This window comes from Rhinopithecus roxellana, chromosome 9, assembly GCF_007565055.1.
Source record: "Rhinopithecus roxellana isolate Shanxi Qingling chromosome 9, ASM756505v1, whole genome shotgun sequence".
Taxonomy (NCBI): domain Eukaryota; kingdom Metazoa; phylum Chordata; class Mammalia; order Primates; family Cercopithecidae; genus Rhinopithecus; species Rhinopithecus roxellana.
In genome coordinates, this window is record NC_044557.1 from 111,027,081 (window position 1) to 111,052,217 (window position 25,137).

Genomic DNA, 25,137 nt, shown 5'->3' on the forward strand with positions numbered 1-25,137 from the left:
ACACATGATTTTTAACTGATACAAATCTATTACATAAATCTATTTTTAGGTACCATTACCACGTCACTAATATTCAATGCAAAAAATTATGCTGAAATTTTTAAAAATTTATAATTCAAACTCGGAGGCTTATTCTTCCTTTATTATCTTATCAACTCATAAATATCCTAAAAATAGACATAAATTCAATCATTTTGTGACATTCTATAATGCAGAAACTTGGTTACAAGGTTCTGAGAAAGTGAAACTATAAATTACAATGCCATTTATAGCTTTGAAGCAAGAGAACCTTTAATGGTAAAGCTACCATTCATCCATTTATTTACTGATTAATTGTTCTTCTATCATAGTCCAAGAACACGGCTTAGACCTATAGCGGATATGAGCATTAATAAAGTTTATCCTTTGCCGTCAAGTATTTAATTTGAGATTGAATATGTATGTGACATAGACATACATAATGCAAATATTTAGTAGGAAAGGTAAAAGACTGAAGGAATAGTTTATAAAGTTCAGTGGAAAGAGAATGGTACCACTTCAGAGAATTAAGGGAGATTTTAGAGAAGAGACACTTAAATAGGATCCTGAATAATATAAGCAAATAAAAAAGAAAAGAATCTCCTGGAGTCAGTGAATAATAAGATCAAAGACAAAAATAGAAAGGCACAGGTTGAGTTTTGGAAATAATTGGTTGGACTATAAAATATATGACAAGAAGCAGAGGGAGATAGGTCTAGAAAGATATTTGAGGCCAGACAGTGAAAGGCCTGGAATATCAAGTGAAGAAATGGATTTTAATCGGTGCTGATGGGAAGCTACTGAAGGATTTTGATTAGGAGAATGTGACAAGTTGGCAGATGGATTCTGTAATCATTTTCACATTTGGAAAGTGGAAGAAGCATCAGTTAGAGTGATTATAGTTATACATTTGAAAATTGCCTGAGGCCAGGAGTTCGAGATTAGCCCAGCCAGTATAGCAAAACCCTATCTCTACTAAAAATATAAAACTTAGCCAGGCTTGGTGATGCATGCCTGTAAGCTATTTGGGAGGCTGAGACAGGAGAATGGCTTGAACCCGGGAGGTGGAGATTGCAGTGAGCCAAGATTGCACCACTGTACTCCAGCCTGGGTGACACAGTGAGACTCTGTGTCAAAAAAAAAAAAAAAAAAAAAAAAAAAAAAAAAAAAAAAAAAAAAAAAACCAGAAAAAACAAACAAAAAAAATTCTTCTTAAAATGCTTCAACAGTTCCCATTGTCTGCAGGGAAAATTAAAACTTTTCAATATGCCTGAGAAGATACCATGTTTTTTCATTTTTCCTTCTTCACCTCCCCTCGCTTATTGTAACATGAGGTGCTTTCACTCCTGATACTTTCCCCACCAGGAAATGCGTCTTCTGTCTTACCTGACTGACTGCAAGATTATGTGTCAATGTTATTAGTTCAGGGAAATTGTTTTCTTCTGTAAAACAATAAAATCTACCTGTTATATGTCCCCATAGCACCATGAACTTCTCCTGCTCTGATTGTTATTCCATTTTATTGTAATTAGTTGTTTAATTGTGTATCTTTCCAGTTAAACCTCGTGCTCTCTGGAGGCAGAAACAACATGTGTCTTGTTGAATCACGTGGACACGTGTACCTGGGTCATGAAGGTTTCTCTCAAATAGATGTGTGTACATATGTGTATCACATATAGAAAAAAATTCTGGAGTACCAGCAAAGCAGTACATGCTGTTTTATAACTGAGAATGAAAATGTTCACAGCAAATAAATATTTTAAGTTACTTGGTAGGTTTTTCCTTTTATAAATTAGAATGACCACGATTTTTGGTGAGGTGAGTCGAACTTTGTTTCTGTTCATGATAATATTTTGCTCTTAAGAACTGTTATTTCTCTGAGTGTTGGAGGATGGGAAATGTGCTTTCTTTCTCCTCTCTGAGTCTACATGTATGTGGCTCCTCCATCCTCATTATCATCATCATCATCATCATCATCATGGCAGTTCTCATTTACTGGACCCTGGCAATATGCCAGTTCTGTTGATAAGCATTTTATGCATGTTATTTCATTTAATCTAAACAACAAGAGATATTCCCTATTTTATATAACATTGATGAAGAAATGTCAAATTAGAGAGATTAAGTAGCTTGCTCAAGATTACAAAAAATGTTGCTCTCATAGAAGTAATGAATAGAGCAGTGGTTTCTAGAGACTGGGAAGGGTTGGTGGGGTGAGGGAATAGTGGCAGGTTGGTTATCAGATACAAACTTACACAGCTAAATAGGAGGAACAAGTTTTAGTGTTCTGTAGCTCTATAGGGTGAACTATAATTAACAATTTGTTGTATATTTTCAAACAGCTGCAAGAGCAGAGTTTGAATGTTCCCAACACAAATAATAAGTTTGAGGTGATAGATATGCTAATTATCTGATCATTACACATTGTATAAATGTATCAAAATATCACATTGTACCCCATAAATATTTACAATTATTATGTATCAACTAAAAATAATAATACCAAAAAAAAAAAAAAAAAGATTACACAGCTAATGAGTAACAAAGCTGGAATGGAAACCCAAATCCTATGATTGCTCAAACTGCTCTTTTTTTTTTTTTTTTTTTGAGATGGAGTCTCGCTCTGTCGCCCAAGCTGGAGTACAGTGGCCGGATCTCAGCTCATTGGAAGCTCCGCCTCCCGGGTTTACGCCATTCTCCTGCCTCAGCCTCCCGAGTAGCTGGGACTACAGGCACCCGCCACCTTGCCCGGCTAGTTTTTTGTACTTTTTAGTAGAGACGGGGTTTCACCGTATTAGCCAGGATGATCTCGATCTCCTGACTTCGTGATCCGCCCGTCTTGGCCTCCCAAAGTGCTCAAACTGCTCTTAAACACACCAGGTCATGGTTTTCCTCAATTATTTCTAAGCCCACCTCCACAAATCTAGTTAATGTCAATATTGCCCTAGATGGAATGCCCGTGACATGCTTTGACATGTCTATTAAACTTGAGAGTTTAAAAATCACTTTCACATAATTCATTTAGTAACAATTTGGTAAAATTGCTATGATTGATGGTCCAACTCACATTCTACAGATAAGAAAATCATAGGTCAGAAGTTGAGAGACTTGTTGAGGGTCAAACAGTAATTAACACATCCAAGTTATTAGGCAAATTTGTTTTCTCCACTATATTGTGTTACCTCCAATGTGTACGTACGTAAATTCGTTTGCATACAGTTTAATGGATGAAAAATTATAGTGAGAAGTATTAGCTTCACGAGTATTGTCCTTTTGACTCCAACAAAACAACAAAACTGATAAATTTATCTCTTATTTTCCTCACTCTGTATATGAGGCAGAGGCTTCTGTTTCATTCCTTACCTAATATCAATATTCCAGTCATCTTAATAAGGCTCAGATTTTTGCTGGGTGGGGAAGGGAGCCAGCATGCCATCTAAAAAGTTTATGTCAAAACTTCCCTTCTAGACATGGTGAGCCTTGTAAACAGTTCACAAAAACTAGAGAAATGGGAAGAATATTGTTTAATTTAATGTCTCACATGGACTTTAACAGTGCTAATGGCCATATGTAGATGACAAGCTACATGTGCGATTGTCTTCTGATTTTGTAACAAAGTGAGGCTCAGAGAGGGCAAAAGACTTGCTGTAGGTCACCCAGCTTGTAGGGCAACCAAGGCTCAGATTATTAACCCTAAATCCAATCTAATTGCGTTTTCTCTGTCTCTCTTCTTAATTTTCAGTGAGAATTTTTGGCATTTTTATTTATTTTTATTCATTAATTTATTTTTGAGACCAAGGCTCACTCTGTCGCCCAGGCTGGAGTGCAGTGGCGTGATCTCTGCTCACTGCAGGCTCTGCCTCCTGGGTCACATGATTCTCTTGCCTCAACCTCCTGAGTAGCAGAGATTACAGGTGCCTGACAGCACGCCCAACTAATTTTTGTATTTTTAGTAGAGACAGGGTTTCACCATGTTGGCCAGGCTGGTCTTGAACTCTTGACCTCAGGTGATCCGCCTGCCTCAGCCTCCCACAGTGCTGAGATTACAGGCATGAGCCACTATGCCCAGCCATTTTGGACACTTTTAAAGGAAGATCATAGAAACGCTAAAACAATGTTGGTTTGAATTTGTTGATTCCTACATGGTCTGTAAAATTATTTACTCAGCACTATTGTACTCAGCTATATTCCTCTATAGTTACATCTGTAAGCACCATTGAGTATTAGAAAATGGTTTGTAATATTTTTTCTATAGAAAGATAGAATGATAATTCAGCATTTCCTTTAGCATGTTTGATCAGAATTTGTTGTTTGTAATTCATAGTTGGGAGAAGTTTATTTCAGCTTTACAACTCACTGACAGAGCCATCTCTGCAGCTTCCTTCACAGTCTTTTGCACAGAGATACGCTCTGGGAGCACTGCAGCTTGTTTACATCCTTGGGCATGATCCTGACAGGCAAGCTGGTTCACAGAGGCTGTCTCTCACTCTGTAACCCCTTCCTTTAACACCAGCCTCCCTAAATTTTCTCCCGTGGATTAAGATGGTATGAAGCTGCAATTTAGTGGTACCCACGGTTCGTTCCTTCAGCAGTTCCTTGTAGGGTAAAATATAAAGTCTGGTCACTTGCTGAAGTTTATCAGAGGTTGTCTTACAGTAGAAGCTGGTCTTGGCCTCAGACCAAGGAGTGTCACGTTTCTTTATACCCTTATTCAGCCTCATTGATCTGAGGTCCACTCCTTATAACTGAGGCCTGAAGCCAATGAGAAGAAAGGCTGGATTTGGGACTGGGTGGGAATAGAGGGGAACAGAAGGCTTAAGATCCTATGATGCTTATGGAGGAAGCAAATTCCACAAATGATCAGCTCTGCTTCTACAGAGAATGACGCTCTGTGTGGATGTGAGGTGGAAAACAAAGGCTTCCATCTCTGTTGATGATGAGCAGATGGAATGAGCTAATGGGGTAAAGGAGCTCTCAAATCCTGATCCTAAGTAGACTCTGTATGGATTGCCAGAGGTAAATTGAGGCAGGAAAAAGAATGTAAATCATCATTGGTGAAGTGTCTGTTCAAGTCTTTTGTCTGCTTTTTTTGTTTGTTTGTTTTTTTTTTTTGATTGGGTTATGTGTCTTCTTTTAATTGAGTTGTTTGAGTTCTTGGTATATTTTGGATTCAAGTTCTTCATTTGTTATATATTTGCCAATATTTTTTTTTTTTTTTTTTTTTTTTTTTTTTTTTTTTTTTTTTTTGAGGCGGAGTCTCGCTCTGTCGCCCGGACTGGAGTGCAATGGCCAGATCTCAGCTCACTGCAAGCTCCGCCTCCCGGGTTTACGCCATTCTCCTGCCTCAGCCTCCCGAGTAGCTGGGACTACAGGCGCCCGCCACCTCGCCCGGCTAGTTTTTGTATTTTTAGTAGAGACGGGGTTTCACCGTGTTAGCCAGGATGGTCTCGATCTCCTGACCTCGTGATCCGCCCGTCTCGGCCTCCCAAAGTGCTGGGATTCCAGGCTTGAGCCACCGCGCCCGGCTATTTGCCAATATTTTATCTTGGGCTGCGACGTGCCTTTTCATTTCTTAACAATGGGTGTTAAAGAGCAGTTTTATTGTATTAAAATAACAACAAAAAACAGCTTTGGGCTTCAAGAATTTTTCTGTGTTATTTACCTTTGCAATTTTATTAATTTCTGCTTAATGTGTATTTTTTTTTCCTTCTGTTTGCATTGGGTTAATTTGTTATTCTTATTACAATTTATTATGTGTAAGCCTAGGTCACTGATTTTAATCTATTCAACCTTTGTAATATAAGCTTTTAATGCCATAAATTTCTCTCTAAGTATTGATTTACTTGATCCCATGGATTTTAATATCATGTGTTCCTTTTCATTTAGTTCACAAAATTGTCTAACTTCCTTTGTGGTATTTGTTTGACTAATGGTTTAATTAGAAGTGAGATGCTAAGTTTCTAAATATTTGGAAAATTATCAGACATTTTATGGTTATTTTAAAATTATACCCAATTATATTTGTATAATTTCAATAATATATTTATTGGGAATAATTTTATGACCCAGAAATATGGTCATTTGTGGAAAATAGTTCATGTGCTCTTGAAAAGAATGTGTAGTCTGGTTGTTGGTGGAGGGGATTATTCCATAAGCATCAATTAAGTCAAGTTACTTGATAATACTGTATTGCTCATGATTTCTGTGTCTTTCCTGATATTTTTGTCTGCTAATTTTTATCCATTATTGACAGAGGGAATTAGAAATCTTCAACAATAATTGTGGATTTAAGAAAATTGTATTTTTCGTATTTTCAGTTTTCGATGTATTTTGAAGTGCCATTAAGTGAATACATTTTTAGAATATTTATCTCTTCTTGATTAATTGACCTCTTAATCTTATACAATTACCTGCTTTTTTCCTTGGTTTTATACAGTTGTAGATATAGATATTGATACTATATACTAATATTATAGCTGATATTGATATAGTCGAGCTTGTTTGTGTATATGTGTGTATACCTGAAAAATATAACTTCGTTATTTATTCAACCTATATGTGTCTTTGTATTTAATGTCAATTTTTCTTTTAGATAGTGTATAGTTTGGTCATTCTGTTTTCTTCTTGTTTTTTGGTCATTGTGTTTAATCTGTCTAACTTTGCCTTTTAATTGGTATACTTATATCATTTACATTTAATATGATTGATTATATGCATGTCTTCAAATCTGCCAGCTTTTAATTCATTTTTTGTCTTATCTATTTTTGGGTTCTTAGCTTTTCTCCTTTTCTGCTTTGTTTTGCATGAATCACATATTTTTCCATGATTTTATTTGATCCTCTTTATTACATTTTCCCCCCGATGGTTTATATATACATATAATTTTTAACTTCTAGCAAGCTACTTTTTAATATTAGTCTGTCACTCTATACATATTATAAGAACATCATAACAGTACACTTTCATTTTCTATGCCTGGTCTTTGTGCTATTGTCATATATTTTATTTTAACAAATGTTATAAACTTGGCAATGCATTGTTACTGTTTTTGCTTTAAACAGCCAATAATATTTTAATGAGCTTTAAAAGTAATAAAGTGAAATTTACCAACATATTTACCATTTCTGGCACTCTTCGTTCCTCTTCATGGATCCAAACATCTAGTTGATATGATTCTTTTTTTCTCATGAATGACTCCCTTCTACATTTTATATTATAGTGCTTATCTGTTGTTAATGGAGTCTCTCAGCTTTTATAGCCCTGTAAAATTTTCAATCCATTTTCTTTTTGGAAGATATTTTCACTGGGTATAGAATTCTAAGTTGACAGTTTTTTATGGAGTATTTTAACAATGTTGCTTTACTGTGTTCTGGCTTGTGTTTCTGTTCAGAAGTCTGTCATGGTCATCACCTTCATTGTTTTGTGTGTAATGTGTCTTTTGTTTTCCGGTGGCTGGTTTTAAGATTTTTTTTCTCTGTCACTGCTTTGCTGCAGTTGGGCTATGATTTGTCTTCTTGTGATTTTCTTTGTTTCTTCTATTTGGGGTTTTCTGAGCTTCTTGGATCTGTAGAATTATAATTTTTATAAAATTATTGAAACTTTTAGCAATTTTTTCAAAAAAAAATTTTTTTGACTCACTGCTCTTTCTAGTCTGGAATTCAATTCCATGCTCATTACACTGTTTGAGATTGCTGATAACTCGCTGTTGTTCTGTTTATTTTTAAAGTCTTTTTTTCCTCTATTTTATTTTGGATACCCTATCCTGTCATGTCTTTAAGTTTATTATTTGTTTTTCTTTTGCAGTGTCTAATCTGTCAGTCAGTGCACTTTTATGTCAAACATTGCAGTTTCATTTCAGTTCAATTTTTCTAATCTTCTACTTTTTATTATATTCATACTTGAACAAATTGAGTTGTATTTATAATTGCTGTTTTAACACCCTTGTCCACTAATTCTATTGTTATCTTTGTTATTTCTTTGATTTCTTTGTTGTTAGCTTTTTGTTATGCTTCATATTTTTCTGGTTATTTTCATGACTATTAATGTTTAACTGTATACCAGTTACAAATTTTAGATGATAAATCTTGTTTTGTTTCTTTGAATAGTTTTGGTCTATGTTCCAGGGCATAACTAAACTACTTTAAAGTTTGTTTTTAAGTTTTGTTTTGTGGGTCCAGAACAGCTTTTAAGTTAGGACGAATTTGTCTCAACTCCTAAGGCAAAACACGTTTGAGGGCTCTAATCCAAACATTGGCAAATATTTTCCCTAGCAAGACCAGATAATAAGTATTTTACACTTTGTTGGCCAAATGGCCTTTGTTGAAATGGTTTAATTTTGCTATTGCAGCACAAAATCAGTCATAGATCATACGTAAACAGATGAGTATGGCTATGTTCCCATTTGGCCTGTGGGCCATGTTTTACTGACTCCTACTTTACTTAATGCTAAGCATTAGGAGAGCTTTCCATTGTAGCTGTTGAGGGCATGAACTAGTTCCATCTTTTAGTGAGACTTGGAGATCATTCATTCTCCCTGCTCCTTTCTAATGCTACTTGCTTTAGCTTTAGGACTTATTTTACATGCATATGCTGATCACTATTCGGTTAAAGTCTTTGAGGAAACCCTCTGATAATCTCTGGTGTTCATTCTCTTCAGTAATCTGCCTCATGAATTGACAATTCTTAACTGCCTTCTTCTTCTTTCTTCTTCTTTTGTCTTCTTTCTTCTTTCTTTCCTCTTTCCTCTTTCTTCTTCTTCTTCTTTCTTCTTTCTTCTTCTTTCTTCTTCTTTCTTCTTCTGTCTTGCTCTGTCACCCAGGCTGGAGTGCAGTGGCATGATCTCAGCTCACTGCAACCTCCACCTCCCAGGTTCAAGCAATTCTCCTGGCTCAGCCTCCTGAGTAGCTAGGACCACAGATGTGCACCACCATGCCCAGCTAATTTTTGTATTTTTAGTAGAGACAGAGTTTCACTATACTGGCCAGGCTGGTCTTGAACTCCTGACCTCAGGTGATCCACCTGATTCAGCCACCCAAAGTGCTGGGATTACAGGCGTGAGCTACCGAGCCTGGCCTGGACCTGTTCTTCAACCATGAAGACCAGGGGAAAGTGCAAACACAGTCCCCCACTACCACAAATTATGAAGTTGAATTTCCCACGTTTGGGGAAATTGCAGGGTTCAGAACATCTGGAGTGCAATGGATGAGCCTCATGCTGGGAAAACCACCTTCATGATCATGGTATCTCCCCTGCCAGTAAGTATGAATTCTTAGCCTTCTTAAATCCTGATCTCTGCCTCTTCAACTCAGGGAAAACGCCCAGGTCCTACTTGGTTTGATCTGTTTGATGCTGCATACTCTCTCCAGGCAGTAAGCTAGAGCAATCTTAGGACTCTTTTACTTTGATTTCTGATTCTTGGGGATCACTGCCATTTTTTACTTGTTTTTCAATGTTGGAAAACTGCTCTTTCCTATATTTTGTCTGCTTTTTCCCTATTATTTCAAAGTATATATAAATTTAGTCCCTGTTATTCCATCATGACTAGGCACGTACCCCCTCTGTTTTAAAAAGTACTTTTTAAGTACTGTTTATCTATTATTAAAGTCTCGATGATTATCTGTATTCTCTTTCTACCATGATTCCATGGGAAAGAATTTTAACATTTAAAAATAGGTTTTTCTGATTTCCCTTTTGTATATTTTACTTATAAAAATAATTATTGCATCCATATAAACACTTGAACTTAAGCAGTTTTTCACTATGGTAAACATTTGTTAAAATAAAGTTTCTGAATTTTTCAACATCGTTCCCTCTAAGCTTATAAAACCTTTTCATCTGTAAATGGAAAATTTTCTGCCTTGTTTTTACCTCTCACTTTTTTCCACTAGCCCATCATCTGAAAACTTATTATGCTAAGACTACTCTTGATACCTACAATTTCCTTTTCATATTAATGGATTTTCATTAAGTGACAGGTCGTATTATCTCCGATTGTGTAAAGAAGTATTTCTTGTCAAATTTTAGCTTTAGACTGAGAGGGTGGGAAGCTGAGAGGGTTTTGGCACAACTTATACCTTATATTAATAATATAATTTCAAAATTAAAATGCAAGTGGCAATGGTTAGAAATCTAAGAGACAAGATGGTGAGTCAGGCTGGTGTTATAATGTGGGCTTCCACACAGGGGTGAGAGCAATTACAGTGTCTGGACAGTTAAACATCAAGGCACTCTTAGTTGGATGACAGAACAAAGTTGTGGTTGGGGCTCTTGGTTTTAGTCTGATTCCATCTGCACTAGATCAAGTAGGACTCAGATATTTGTAAATGTGGATCATACCTTCTGTTGTTCATAATTCTGATGTTCTGGGCCCTCCTTTTTGCATCTCTTTTGTTATTCAGCTGAGATATGACATGAAAGGGAAAGGGATGGGATGTGTCTTCACATCCGGAGGAAAATAGAATCAGCTATTCTGAGCATTTTAAACCTTTTGGGGTTACATGAGGCATTTCAGCTGCTACATCAACTAAACACTTCAGTCAGTCAATGTTTACCAAGTATATCGACCCTCCATATCCACGAGTTTTGCATCTGAGAATTCAAACAACTGAGGATCAAAAATAAAGAAAAAGTAAATAAATACATATACAATGATAAAAGTAATACAATTTAAAACAATAAAGCATAACAATGATTTCCATAACATTTACATTGTGTTAAGTATTATAGGTAGCCTATTGATGATTTAAAGTATAGAGGAGGATATTTGTAGGTTATATGTTTGTAGGTTTATGGAAGATGCTTGAGCATCCACAGATATTTCTCTCTGTGGGGGTCCTGGATGCAATCCTCCATGGATACAAAGGGACACCTGTACCTGTTATTTGCTAAATACTGCGACTATAATTGTTATTGCACATCTTCTAACTTTATAAATGTTAGCTCCTGGTTAGGAAGATTGATGTATAAGTAGGTAACTTTACTTATTATCTCTAGTATTAGGGGTACATGTGAGATGCTCAGGAGCCCCCTTGAACAATTAGCAAGCCTTGTTATGACTTTAGTAAATGCATTATCTTTGATGCTGGGAATCTTTATCACACATTGTGTCAATATACTCCTATCTCTACTGATTACCCATTATCTGTAATTTACTCATAGAAAAGGACATGATGCTATTTTGTTCTTAAGTAACCAATTTTCTTCTTATTTTTGACATTATAGATTAAATCACTATATTACTTTTCCTTGACTCTAAATATATTTTGGAAGTAGCACCATTTAAACATAATTTTGATACTCTACTTTTTGAGTCGCTGAGAAAAAATATTTCCAATTATACTTAGCCCTGGAGAACTGATTGTCATTATTAGCAATCTTGCAGCATGAGAGAGATATTTTTCTTATTTAATTCCTAGTCATCTAAAGGAGACAGATGTTGATTTAGCAGGCAAATAACACCAAATAATTTCAGGCCTGGCGTCAGGCATTTTTTTCTGTTGTCAGCTTATGAACTGGTGTGATCCTTCCTCCACTCCCCAACTTCTTTTTCTCTTTTTGGGCACATTAGATTAAGTTAATCTGCCTCCTTCTGAGGCACAGAAAGAAAAAAGCCAACTGTATCCAGTTGACAGAATTCATATGAAGTCATTAGGATACTTGAGCAGAGTTTCTAACAGGGAAAAATCTCAAGACGTTTATGTTTGCAATTATCTTTGGAAGCCCAGTACCACAGAAATTTGAGGGTAAAAGGATATGTCCAGGTTTCCTCCAGACCGGTAGTTTTAGAGTACCTATCTGAATTTAAAAATCTGAATTAATAATTACTTCGAGGGAATGAGTATGTTCTACAAAAAGAACACTTGAATTGCTGTGGGGAATCAGATTATCATTCATCCTAGTATTTGTTTTTTAATAACCTTCCTAAAACGTATCTGTTGGGTGTCACTCCTCACACCAGGCTTAGCTGGGATGCATACTGGGCAGTGTACAATCAGACAAATGAGAGAAGAAATGGACTCAGCTGTGCTGCTGGCACCACATGGGCAACCACAGTCAGGCATGCTCTGTGTAGTGTCAGCTGGCATCCATATTTGGGAAGGCTTACTCCAGCAGGTTGAATTAGCATTGAGATACAGGGAACAGGGGCATCTGAAGTCCAATGGCCAGCAACTGAAGGTACTGGGAGCAAGACCAGCTCTTCAGGAGGATTTCAAGAATGTAGGACTAGATAAGCTGGAGTCAGGGAATGAAAAGCACAGTATCCAAGGTGGGATCAATGGACTTGGGCTAGGGGAAGGCTATTTGTATATAATAGGGAGGTTGGGGGAGGGAAGAATGCACAAATAGGAACAGAGCACGCTTAGACATACTAGATACAATTTGATGAGCATGAGACTACTTTCAATTGCTGCTGCTGATATACTATCCTTATAGTTTAATTTGGGCTTAGAGACTAACCAGGGGTAGGCCTGCAAAGGTGAAGGTAAGGCAGCCCAAAGTTGACTCTAGGTCTTATTCTAGCATCTAATTTCCCTCATATTCATTATCCTCACTCCTTTTACATTTTCTATTTCTTGCTTGGATTACATTTTTCTGGTAACAGTTGGCCGTGAAAAGTATAATTTAAACTCTTCCCATTTGGAGTGTTTCTCCACACATCTCTTTTCAAGACCTGCCGAGGGCTAATTTTCCAATCTTGTTTCTTCTAAGTCCCTAAAGTCCAGCTAAACCATTGGTCACTGTGCTTGAGTCACATACTTCTGGCCATCTCTGCGACTTCAAGATGTGCTTAAATTTTTTTCTTTTATACCACTTTATTTGCTTACAGAATGCTAACTTTTTGGCTTTGTAGGTCAAACAACCCCAGGATATGATGGGCAGCTCAAGTCTCATGGTGATTTAAAAGCCCACGGCTAAGCATTCCTTCTCTACCAGGGCCCAGTAGTAAGCCAGAAGCTGTTTCTCCAAAAAACAAAAAGGTATCCGTAACGGATGGTATAGTTTTGCTTCAAAATTCTAAAAATCTGCAGTGTGATTCACCTAGAGATTCTTGCCAAATGCCTATTTGCCTCAGACATTTCAAGCACCATCAGATCTGCTGGGTCATACAGCCTGACTGACAGAACAGCTTGCTTGACAGCTGGACAGGTGCAGAGCCTTTTCTTATTCTGCTCCCCACTCAGTATGCTGACAACAACAAAAAAATCTGGGGTTGGGCTTGTGGCCAAAACTGATCTTTTAAAATTCAGTAGGCTATGAAATACCTCATGAAGCCTTTAGAAAAAGAGCTAATAGTTTTTCCTTGCCAATGAAATAAATTGTTTTTTTTCCCTGAGAACTTGGAGAGTTATATTTTTATTATTTTCTATGTTTTTTTGAGTTTGCTACCAACTAAAACCCTTGGAGCATTTTTAAAGATGTCATTAGGCCTGTATAGTAATCCTAACCAAGGGCAAGTATTTAATCCTTTAAATTTGTTGAATCATTGCATAAGCAAAGAATCAGTCAATAAATACTTATGAGACAAATGTTCATATTGCACAAATAGGTAGGAGATATGGATTCAATATATATAGAATGGTTTATATAAATACTGATACCCTTAGATGCCTAAAGAAATAATTCAGTTTTTGAAAATTTATAATTTGTGTTCTGTTATACAGAATGGATGTGAAAGATTGTTTATATATTTTAAATTTTATTTTTAGTTTTAGATTTACAAAAAATATGCCAAGATAGTACAAAGCGTTTCCATACCCCACGTACTGTCTCTTCTCTTATTAGTAACTGTCAGTACTATGGTACATTTGTCACAGCTAGTGAACAGATATGGATACATTATTCCTAACTAATGTTCAGATTTTTTTTTTTTTTTTTTGAGATGGAGTCTCGCTCTGTCGCCCGGGCTGGAGTGCAATGGCCGGATCTCAGCTCACTGCAAGCTCCACCTCCCAGGTTGACGCCATTCTCCTGCCTCAGCCTTCCGTGTAGCTGGGACTATAGGCGCCCGCCACCTCGCCCGGCTAGTTTTTTGTATTTTTTAGTAGAGGCGAGGTTTCACCATGTTAGGCAGGATGGTCTCGATCTCCTGACCTTGTGATCCACCCGTCTCGGCCTCCCAAAGTGCTGGGATTACAGGCTTGAGCCACCGCGTCCGGCCTTTAATGTTCAGATTTTTAAAGATTTACTTAGGTTTTTTTTTTAAACCTAATGTTGCTTTTTTGTTACAAAATCCCATCCAGAATACCACATTACATTTAGTCATCTTGTCTCCTTTGTCTGTCTTGGCTGTGACAGTTTCTCTGTTTCTGATAACCTTGAAAGTTTTGAGACATCCTGCTCACGAATTTGGTAAAATGTTTATCAGTTGGAATTTGTCTGATATCTTTCTCATAATTAGATTGGGATTCTGTGTTCTTGGGAGGAATACCAGAGAGGTAAAGTGCCATTTCTGTCATATCAAGATATATACCATCAACAAGACTTATCTCTATCATGTTAACCTTGATTACTGGGCTGAGACAGTGATTGTCAGATTTCTCTACTCTGACATTGTTCCTTCCCCATCTTGCTCTACTCTACTCCTGGGGAGGAAGTCACTCTACAGAGCCCACAGGTAAGGCATGGAGAGTTATACTTCTCACTTGAGGGTGAAGGATCTACATAAATTATGTGGAATTCTTCTGCATGGAAGATGTGTCTCTTCTCCTTCCATTTATTTAAAATGAATTCATAATTCAATTATTTATTTAAATGAGTATGTCTTCATGAATATTTATACTTTGGATTATAATCTAATACCATATTTTGTTCAAATTGTCTCAGCTTTGGCCATTGTTGGCCTTTGTGTTCCTTTGACATACCATAGTCATTATGGGTTCTTCTGAGTACTTCCTTACTTTCTATCCCTGCAAGATGCACTGGTCTCATCTTGTGTATTTCCTGCCTCAGTCCTAAAATCAACCCCTTTTCCAAGGAGTCTTGGTCATAGAAGATGGTATTTTTGTTGGAGAATGGTATTGGAAACCAAGATCTGGATTCTAGGTGTACTCATTACTATTTGGGTGTCATTAGTTTTAGGTCTTCTTGGCTGACAAAGCAAGAACATACATGTGTGCATGCTATCTTGGTGCTCTCTCTCTCTCTCTCTAAATATATATATATTTATCAATATTGCTGTATGCAGTCATTTGCATTTATATTAAGCTAAACATGAGCTTATACTAATGTCTCTATACCTTGCTTATCTGTAAATACCCATTCCAAAATATGAGAAACTTGACTTCTACCTTCTGTCATAAATTCACTTAATTGTTCTATTCCAGTATATGTATGTAATGGTTTGGAATTGTTAACCATGGGAAATAACTTATCAACTGGAGTGCAGTGCTTCTGCACACTTTCCCTTGCTTTACTCTTAGTTACTCGGGTCAGCACTTTCCCCCCATTACCATCAATGAGATTATTTTATATATTTGTAGTAAAATTGATTCTTTTGTGACTGTCTACTTCTATCATAGGATTCCTCAACACCCTAAATGATTTTTAAATTTTTACATACGTTAAGGTTCAGTCTCTGTGCCATAAAGTTTAATGTGTTTTGACAAATGCATAGTGTCCTGTATCCAGAATCACACTACTACACAGAATGCTTTACTGCTCTGAAAAAAATATCCCCTGTGCTTCACTGATTCACCTTTGTCCACCCATAATCTATTGGTAATCACTGATCAGTTGACTCTGTCTTTTGTTTTGCCTTCCCCAGCATGTCATATAAATGGCATATATTTGGCATTATATAGACTGATTTCAGACTGATTTCTTTTACTCAGCAATATGCATTTAAGATTTATTCATGATTTTGCATGGCTTTTATAGTGTAATAACCATATTTTCTAGTTTCTGTATTTGATACTTTGATATCTTGAGATCCTGGAAACCCTGGAGGGATCTGCTATGTCAAGCTAATTCCTAGACATAGCAGATCAATCTTTACCTTTCGTATGGAAACTAACCTATCTAGACTCTATGCCCCACAACCTCCCTCTTTATCCTCTCACATTACAAGCTACAATCTCCGCTGTAATCATTCTAGGGCAAAGTAATTTAGGTCTATGATCCACTTGGGTTAATACATGTGAAGGGTAAAAGGTGTTTGTCTATGTTCTTTTCTTTCCCCCACTTTTTTGCACATGAATGTCCAATTGTTACAGCAACCTTTGTTGAAAGGTCATTTTTTTCTTTGCTGAATTGCCTTTGCACTTTTGTCAAAGATTATTTAGCTACATTTGTCTAGATCTATTTCTGCACTCTATTATGTTTCACTAATCTATGTGCACACTGTATCTGTATTGTAACTTTATAGTAACTTTTGAAATTGAATAATATGTGTCATCCAGCTTTATTTTTCTCCTTTTAGGATTGTGTTGGCTATTCCTGGCATTTTAATTTTTCATGTAAAGTTTAAAATTAGTTTGTCAATATCTAAACATAATTTGCTACAATTTTGGTTGGGATTGTGTTGACTCTGTAAATCAAGTTGAGACAAATTGCCATCTTAATGTTACTAAGTCTATTAATCAATGAGCTACTAAGTCGATTAATCAATGAGCATGGAATATCTCTCCATTTATTCATGTCTTCTTGGATAGTCTATATTTTTTTTTCTTATTCCTCCTGCCATTCTCCCTCCCAAGAGAAATTCTTGGCCTTCTGAAGCTTCACTGAAAAGTCAACTCTCAAAAGGCAGATTAATAGGAGAAAAGACATACAAATTTATTTAACATGCATACACAAGAGGCTTCAGAATAAAGACCCAAGCCCCCAGCGAGGTACAGAAGTTTATAGACCGTCTTGAGGTTAAAATAATGTGGGCTCAGAGCATGGCCAAAAACATGGTATGGCGGTAAATCAGATTTGAGGGTCAAGACAGGTTATGGGAGAGAGAAACGAAGAAGCTATGCTAGCAAAGGTGGCCTTGTTACGTGGATGAAGTCTCATAGGCCATAGCCCTCAGAGAGAATAGATGATAACTGTTTCTTTTCAAACTTTGAAAGTTATCAGGCTCAGTCTCTACTAGAGCTGGGAAGGGCCGAGAAAAGAAAGACCTGGCTGCATTAATGGAGATTCTCCACAGATGCAAATTTCTTCCGCAAAAGAGAGCTTTGCAAAGTTACTTCTGTCTTCCGACCCCCACCAGAAGCCATTTCAAAATGTGTCAAAGATAGATATTTTGAGGTAAAATACTTTTATTTCCTTCAAAATCATTTTTCATTTAGGTTAGAGTTTTTTATATCTAGTATTCCCTTTGATTCTTAGAGTTTCTCTCTGCTTACCTTTCCTATTTGTTCTTGCATGTTGTCTATTTTTTCATTACAGTTCTTAATGTATTAAAATAGCTATTTTAAATTCCCTGTCTGTTAGTTCCAAAATCTGTCATATCTAAATTTGGTTCTGATGGTTGCTTTGTCTCTTCAGACTGTTTTTTCTTCACATTTATCATGTTTTCTAGACAATGTATCAAGTAATAGAAACCGAGTTAAACCTCTGATCTGACTTTTTATGTTATATGGGTAGAAATTAGGTTGTGTTTAATGTTTGGTGTAGTTGTAGGTGCCAGAGTCCTCACATTCCTATAGTAGCTTTGTTTTTGTCTTGTTTTGTTTGGGATTCTCCCAGAACTCCATTTTTTTTTTTTTTTTTTTTTTTTTTTGGTTTTGTTTTTGAGACAGGGTCTCACTCTGTCACTTGAGCTGAAGCGCACTGTCATGAACACACCTCACTGCAGTCTTGACTTCCTGGGCTCACACATCCTCCTTCCTCAGTCTTCCATGTAGCTGAGAGCACAGGTGCTTACCACCATGCCCGGCTAACTTTCTGATTTTTTTGTGGAGACAAAGTCTCACTTTGTGGCCCAGGCTGATCTCAAACTCCTAGGCTCAAGCAGTCCTCCCATCTCAGCTGCCCAAACTGCGAGGAATACAGGCATGAATCACTGCACCCAGCCAAAACTCCATGCTTGATAGAGTCTATATCTTGATATTCTTTGAGCTGTCATTCACTGCTACTATACTGGAGACCTAATGGTGTTGTGCAAAGTCTGAGGGAGAGGAAGTATTCTATAATCTTATGATAAAATCTCAGTGTTGTAGTGGGCCTACCTCCTCAAGTTGTATTCTTCACAAATGTTTCTTAGCTTCCCCCTCTTTAAATTGAACATGAAAGCTAGAAGGAGCTTGAGTCAGAGAAATGACTTTTTCCATGTGAGACAAGACTCTGGTAAAGTCTTTACTTTGGAGAAGTAGGCTTGCCTATGGATAAGGCTCTGTGTATTTCACAATGTCTTTTCTTGTCTGACCCCTGCCACAGCCATCTTTTTCTTGAATTTTCACATGGAGAACCTTGTATTATTTATGGCGATAAAGCCCAGAAAAGAGTGACACCCCTATCAGACTGTTAACCCCAGGAGTTTCTCTCTTTCATGCTAATCTGCACGTAGCCTCCAGGAATTCATCAAAGTTGCCATTGAAGTGTTCTTCCCAGCTTTTGACTCCAGAAGGCTTCTGCTCACAGTTAGCAGTTATCAGCTGTAATTGTTGGGAATTACCTGTGTGTCCAGATTTTGCAGGGGTAGTTTGGCATGAAACCTGTCTTATGCATCCAGTTCATGTTTTACTTGTTGTAACATAGGAGTGTTGAGTTCCAAACTCTTTACACGTCATAGGTGAAATTAAGGGAATTGCTATCTTAATACTATTGAGTCTACCAATCCATGAACATAGGATGTCTCTACATCATTCACATTCTTATCCTTTTTGATATAGCAGAGTAATGCTGGGGAAACATGTTTTTGTTTCCTAAGGAATATATTAATTATCCCAAGGAATTAAAATCAACTATAGTATTTTTTTTTACTTGATGCTTTACTTGGTTTTCTGACTTTAATGAAAATTACCACTTACCTCTCCAAATGGTATGCTCAAGTATTTCTTTTCTCTGAACTGATGTACCTATATTCAAAATGTTTTCCCAGTTGTGAAAAATCTTTATCCCTAAATTGATTTATATCTCTAACTTGGGTTATAGCTCTAGGAAGTGCCTACTAACTTGGGGAATGTAAATAAAGTGCCTTTCCTATAAAGTTTGTTTTTTAATCCTATAAAAGTTAAATTTGCCATAGGAATAAAGAAGAAATAAGCCAGAGGAACTAAAATCTAAAACACTTGAAAACTTTTCTCTGTGTGACAAAGCATACATCTGTGTCTTTATTAAATGAAATTATTGCCCAGCAGATTGTAAAATTACATGATATAATTTCCCTGTACCACGAAACTTCCTATGACTCACACACATGAACTACCTTGTGTTTAACTAGCACTTGTTTTTTCTAATACAAACCTAGAGCCAAATTAGTTATTAAGTTTCCAGGAAAATGAACAAGATTGTCTTTGCTTTTATTCTCTCTATTTAAAACCACAAATTTACTTAATGTTATTTCTTCTTTCTTTTCAAATAAGAATTCCTTGCCAATTTTGATAAAAATCCAAAGCAATTGGCAGACATTGATATTTCCTCCCTCCTCTGCATGTCTTATGCAAAATGACCCACCAATATGTCTTCAAGTAATTTACCTCCCCATCTCTGGAAGCACCACTAATAATAGGAGTCCTCTAAGAAATTTCAATAGTTTCCCCTGCTTTTCAGGTAGCTTAGCAATAGTCAACCAGGACAATATTCAGCAATCTTCTTGTTACAATAATTCTATCACACGTTTTTGTGTGGAGGATCAGATTTTTATATCTTTAAGAGGACAATAATGATGACCATAATTTATTAAGCAACTCTACTCTTTTAGAAATTTTGCAGGGCCGGGCGCGGTGGCTCAAGCCTGTAATCCCAGCACTTTGGGAGGCCGAGACAGGCGGATCACGAGGTCAGGAGATCGAGACCACCCTGGCTAACACGGTGAAACCCCGTCTCTACTAAAAATACAAAAAAAAACTAGCCGGGCGAGGTGGCAGGCGCCTGTAGTCCCAGCTACTTGGGAGGCTGAGGCAGGAGAATGGCGTAAACCCGGGAGGCGGAGCTTGCAGTGAGCTGAGATCCGGCCACTGCACTTCAGCCTGGGCGACAGAGCGAGACTCCGCCTCAAAAAAAAAAAAAAAAAAGAAAGAAAGAAATTTTGCATATGTAATTCTTGTTTAAGTTTCACTGTAATTTTATGAGTTAAGGGCTGCAGCAGGCCCAACTAGATATGGCCAGACATGTTTTAGCCAATATAATCCAATTTTAAAGCTGAGTAAACTGTCTAGAGACTATTTTATCCAGGATCTTTTAGCTAATAGTCAGCAGAACTGACATCTAAACCGAGGTGTCATGCCCTGCCAGGTTATCTCTGAACCCTTCACTTTACAGGAAGGTAGCAGCTTTCAGTGGGCAGTAAGTGTTTCAATTGGGCTAAAGATTTAATGCCAAGAGTCCCTAGAATAGCAATATAAGTGCAATTTTTTGATGCAATATTGCAAAAGAAGAGTAGATTAAAACCATCTACCTGTGAATCAATAGAAACACAATTCATGATCAAAACCAAGACAAGTTCCTTATGATCAAACTTACAACTTAAGATTTCTTGGTTGAAGAGAAATATGAGCACAACTTTCTTGAACTGTGGATTTTTTTCCCCCTTCCCCACCTTTCCTCTCCTTTTTTTCCTCTTTTTGCTTTCTTTCTTCCTCTCTGCCTCCTTTTATTCCACTCTATTTTTCTTTCTTTTTACTTCTTTCGACTGCTTTTGGCTTTGACTGGGAAATTACAAGAAGAGACTGCATTTGGCTACATGGGCTAGCAGTGGCTGATGTACTAAGTTTGAGGACCAGAGCATGTGTCAGGCTACATACTACCTACTGCTTATTTTTGTATGATTCTATGAGCTAAGAACGCCTTTTACATTTTTAAATAGTTAAAAAAGAATTATATTTTGTGACACATAAAATTATATGAAATTTAAATTCAGAGTTCATAAAGTTTATTGGAACACAGCCATGCTTACTCATTTACACGTTGTGTCTGACTTCTGTTCAGCTACAATGGCAAAACAGGACAGTTGCACCAGAGACCACACAGACTCTATAGCCTAAATTATTTACTCTCGGGCCATTTATAGAAAAGTTTGGTGACCCCTGTTTTAAAAGGTTAATTCTAGCCTCCAGATCTTAGAATTTAATAAATGCTTGGAACGGAACCAGTAGGCCTCCCTGTTTTGGAAAGAGGAATTTTTGTTTGTTAAAATGCAGATCTTTCTAGAAGACAATTAAGCCTAATCACTAGAAATGGGTTAGACTTTATTGGTTAGATCCTTAGATGGCATGTAATAAACAGCCAGGACTAATAGATGAAAGATGTTGGAGAACATATGGTTTTGTCTAGGCCATTCTGACAAGATGGGGTAGACAGGCTCTGGAATGGGGTGAAAAAATACAAAACACAGACATTTAATGCAGACTTGCGATGTGTCTAACTCACCATAGCATTTTAGTGTACATTTTCTATTTTAATCTTCATAATCCTACCATGTAGATATAAAAATATTAATTTGTATTAAGGAAGAAATGGAGCATCAGAAAGATTCTCCAGGGTATCATGTTAGTAGGATGACAATAGTTTTGAAACAGGATTCAACCCAGGTCTAATCGATTCCTCTGTTACCATGATCACAGGTATAATTTTCCTTTCCTGTTAATACAGTTTTGCTTAGAACTGACTTTATTTACGTAATTGTGATACTGGTGTAGTTTCTATACTATCAAATTGCTACTTGCGATAATGAACTTATTACTAAGCAAAGGGTTTTGCTTTTTGCAGGAGGGAGAAGGGACTTGACCCAACCCAAACAGCTTTGGTGTAGTACATGGTTCTCTGGGGGTGGGGATGAGATATAATGACTTAAAAAAATCATACTATGTCTCAGCCTTTCATCCTATCTTTCCCAGTGTACTAGGTTGAATCTTACAGAGTTCTCATTCGAAGATAAAAATGGCTTGAAATTCAAAAACAATTTCAGAAGATGCAACCTAATATATTTATGTGCTATCAAAGAAAATTAACATCAAGACTTGACAACTTTAAAGAAGGTTTTGTGGAATTGAAAAAGGCTGAGTAATTCTCTTAGCATGTTGTTGAGGCAGTTTCAAATCCACACTGATGTCTCTTACTGCCAGTATGCATACATGTTCTCTTTACTACTTTGATTTCTTCCCTAAGCCACAGGTTTCTGCAATATCTGTCATGTTTACCTACCCTCCAAAAACCCAATGGACCAGAATAATTGCTTTTATTTATTTGGCTATGATGTCCTATTATGATAGAAGTCATATGATCTAATGTGAATCCATGTCTGTAGCTATTTCCCACATTAAGGATGGGACATGTCTAGATTCACTGGACTTAATTTTCACACCATTTCCTGCCCAAAATGCCATGGATCGCCTATTGATTTCTTCTCTATGTTTAGAAGAAATTAGCAATTGAAGTAAATTATAAGGTGTTTCATAAGCTTCCTTTAAAAATAGTTCTTCCCTCTATGTGTGTTATTCCTTATAACATCCTTTTCCCTTCTTCGCCACTCTGTGTGGGGTCATTTGTCATTTCAGTTTTTCTCATACCCCATTTTTTTTTTCTTTTTTAGCTAGTCATTAATTTTGGGCTGCTGCTACTGATTTAAATTGTGGTTTTACTTTTTTCCTGGTTAAAAAAATAAAACAAAATGCAAGGGAAGTTATCCATACAGATGAGTTAATGTTTACAGATTTTTGGTGGAGATAGAAAATGCTTTGCTTGCTGGCACAGGGGAGAGAGCTGGAGGGCTGTGTGGACGATGTGGATCTTGAGAGAAAGAAAGAGAATTTCTAACTTCTTCCTTGGTATGGGCTTCCGGGAGAATCACTATGGTTCAGCTTACACAAAACCAATCTCTGAAGTTTTGCTGTTCACAGCCTAGATGTGTGGGTGATGAGAACCTGATGTCTCAGCCAAATAAGATAAGTGAGCAGCCGTCAAGATTAAGTCAACCTATTTGTGATTTTAACTTTGCCGAGTGGACTCAAGTCACTGTTAGTTGCTTTTTCTGTGCTCAAGGTTAAATAGCAGCTGCAGGTACTTACTTAAAATTCACATATAAGATCTTTGGTAATTTTACCTAAAATGTACAATTTAACTGAAAAGAAATTGTATAACCTCTTCTGATTCTTTGTTTACCTAGAACTACTGTTTAAAACATAAAGGGCTTTCAGGATACATATTTTTGCACTTTATATTAAGAAAATGTATTAACAGGACAATGCCTTAGTAGGGTGTGGAACTCTTAGTAAATCTCAGTATTTCCTTTTTTTTTTTTCAACCTCAAGTATTAAAGTCATGAAATATTAGATAGAAAAGAGGTCACAGAACATGGGATCTGGTCGGGTGTGGAGGTTCACACCTGTAATGCTAGCACTTTGGGAGGCAGAGGTGCGTGGATTGCCTGAGCTCAGGAGTTTGAGACCACCCCGGACAACATGGTGAAACCCAGTCTCTACTTAAATATAAAAAACGAGCCAGGCATGGTGGCGGGCACCTGTAGTCCCAGCTACTCAGCTGGCTGAGGCAAGAGAATCGCTTGAACCCAGGAGGTAGAAGTTGCGGTGAGCTTAGTTCACACCACTGCACTCCAACCTGGGCAACAGAGAGAGACCCTGTCTCAAAAAACCAAAACCAAACAACAACAACAACATGGGATCTAAGGACAGGGTGGTGAGGAACTCCAGCTCTAATTTGTAAAAATCCCAGTGACAGGCTAGACACAGAGGACTGACCGGCTTGGCAGCTTTGCCAGTCAACCTTCCCTTCAACTGTCCATCTGAGCAGGAACTCAAGCTATTACACAGGCAGACAAGGAAAAGAGCTTTAACTTAGAGAAAAATTTGAAAGTGCTCCAGAAGGGGGTGTTGGGTCCAGAAAATGTGATATTTTTGTTTTCTAAAATAATAAGGAAGACACAATGTCTGTATTATTTAATCTGTTTATTTTACCAAATCATTATACTACAGGTAATATATTTTGGCAGAGGTAGTATAGATAAAGGGAAATACAGAAGAACTTCACTAGGGAATATGCAGTTAATTTTGCATAGTAAGTGCCAACATTAACTGGTGTTCAGATGACTTAGAGTGAAAGGTGAAAAGGGCCTGGGATCCATTTACCTGGTCAGTGGAGTTTGGAAACCAGCAGCAACTGGAGAAAGGACTTTTATTTTGTAAGGGGAGTGACCAAGGCAAATACTGAAGATGGAGAAGTATGTGTGTGTGGCTGACTTGCTTGTGGGAATGGCAAGAGGCTGGTGAAGGGGAGTGAGCAAGGGAGAGGGCAGAAGGTGAAGTAAGACAAATAGCAGGGCAGCTACAACACAGGGGCCTTGTGCCACTCAGGTGTGATCCTGAAACCCCTCAGCATCAGCATCCTCTGCGAACATGGTAGTAATGCAGAATCTTAGGTTTCATCTTGACCTATTCAAACACAACCTGTATTTTAACAAGTCCTCAGGCAAATCTCAGACGTTAAATTTTAAGGAGCATCGTCCATTGAAAAACTTTGGATTTTACTTTGGAACAGTGGTTGGTTGCCAATGATTGTGGTTGCAAGAATGGGGGGATGTGGTCTATTAAAAATACTGATGCCTTAGCCCCACACCCAGAAATTCTAGTTTAATTGGTGTGGAGTAAGGCTTGGGCATTGGGATTTTTAAACTCTCCTGGTGATTCTAATGTGCAGTAAGGGTTGAGGATGGCTACTCCAAATAACATAATTTGACTTTGTTTCAAAAAGGATCACCTACCCTTGCTGCTGTATTAAGAGAAGATTGTGTGAAGTCAAGAATAGAGATAAGCATGAGAATAATGGGCAAAATCCAATTCATACCAAGAAGAAAAGTTTTAAATTGGCATAGGACTTCTATTACTATGTCAAATAAAAGTGGCAAGAGTGGTCATCCTTGCCTTGCTCCTTATTTTGGAGCAAAAGCTTTTTTTTTTTTTTTTTTTTTTTTAACCATTGAGATCATGTTAGCTGTGAGTTTTTCTTATACAGTCT

At 37.1% G+C, this 25,137-nt stretch overlaps 1 non-coding gene and 1 pseudogene across 1 annotated transcript; both read right to left on the reverse strand.

Moving 5' to 3' along the window:
- Positions 1 to 25,137, reverse strand: part of LOC104657293 — a 164,213-nt pseudogene that overhangs the window by 102,773 nt on the left and 36,303 nt on the right.
- Positions 9,118 to 9,280, reverse strand: LOC115899844. The gene has a single exon (XR_004059442.1). It is a non-coding gene; the product is annotated as a U1 spliceosomal RNA (small nuclear RNA).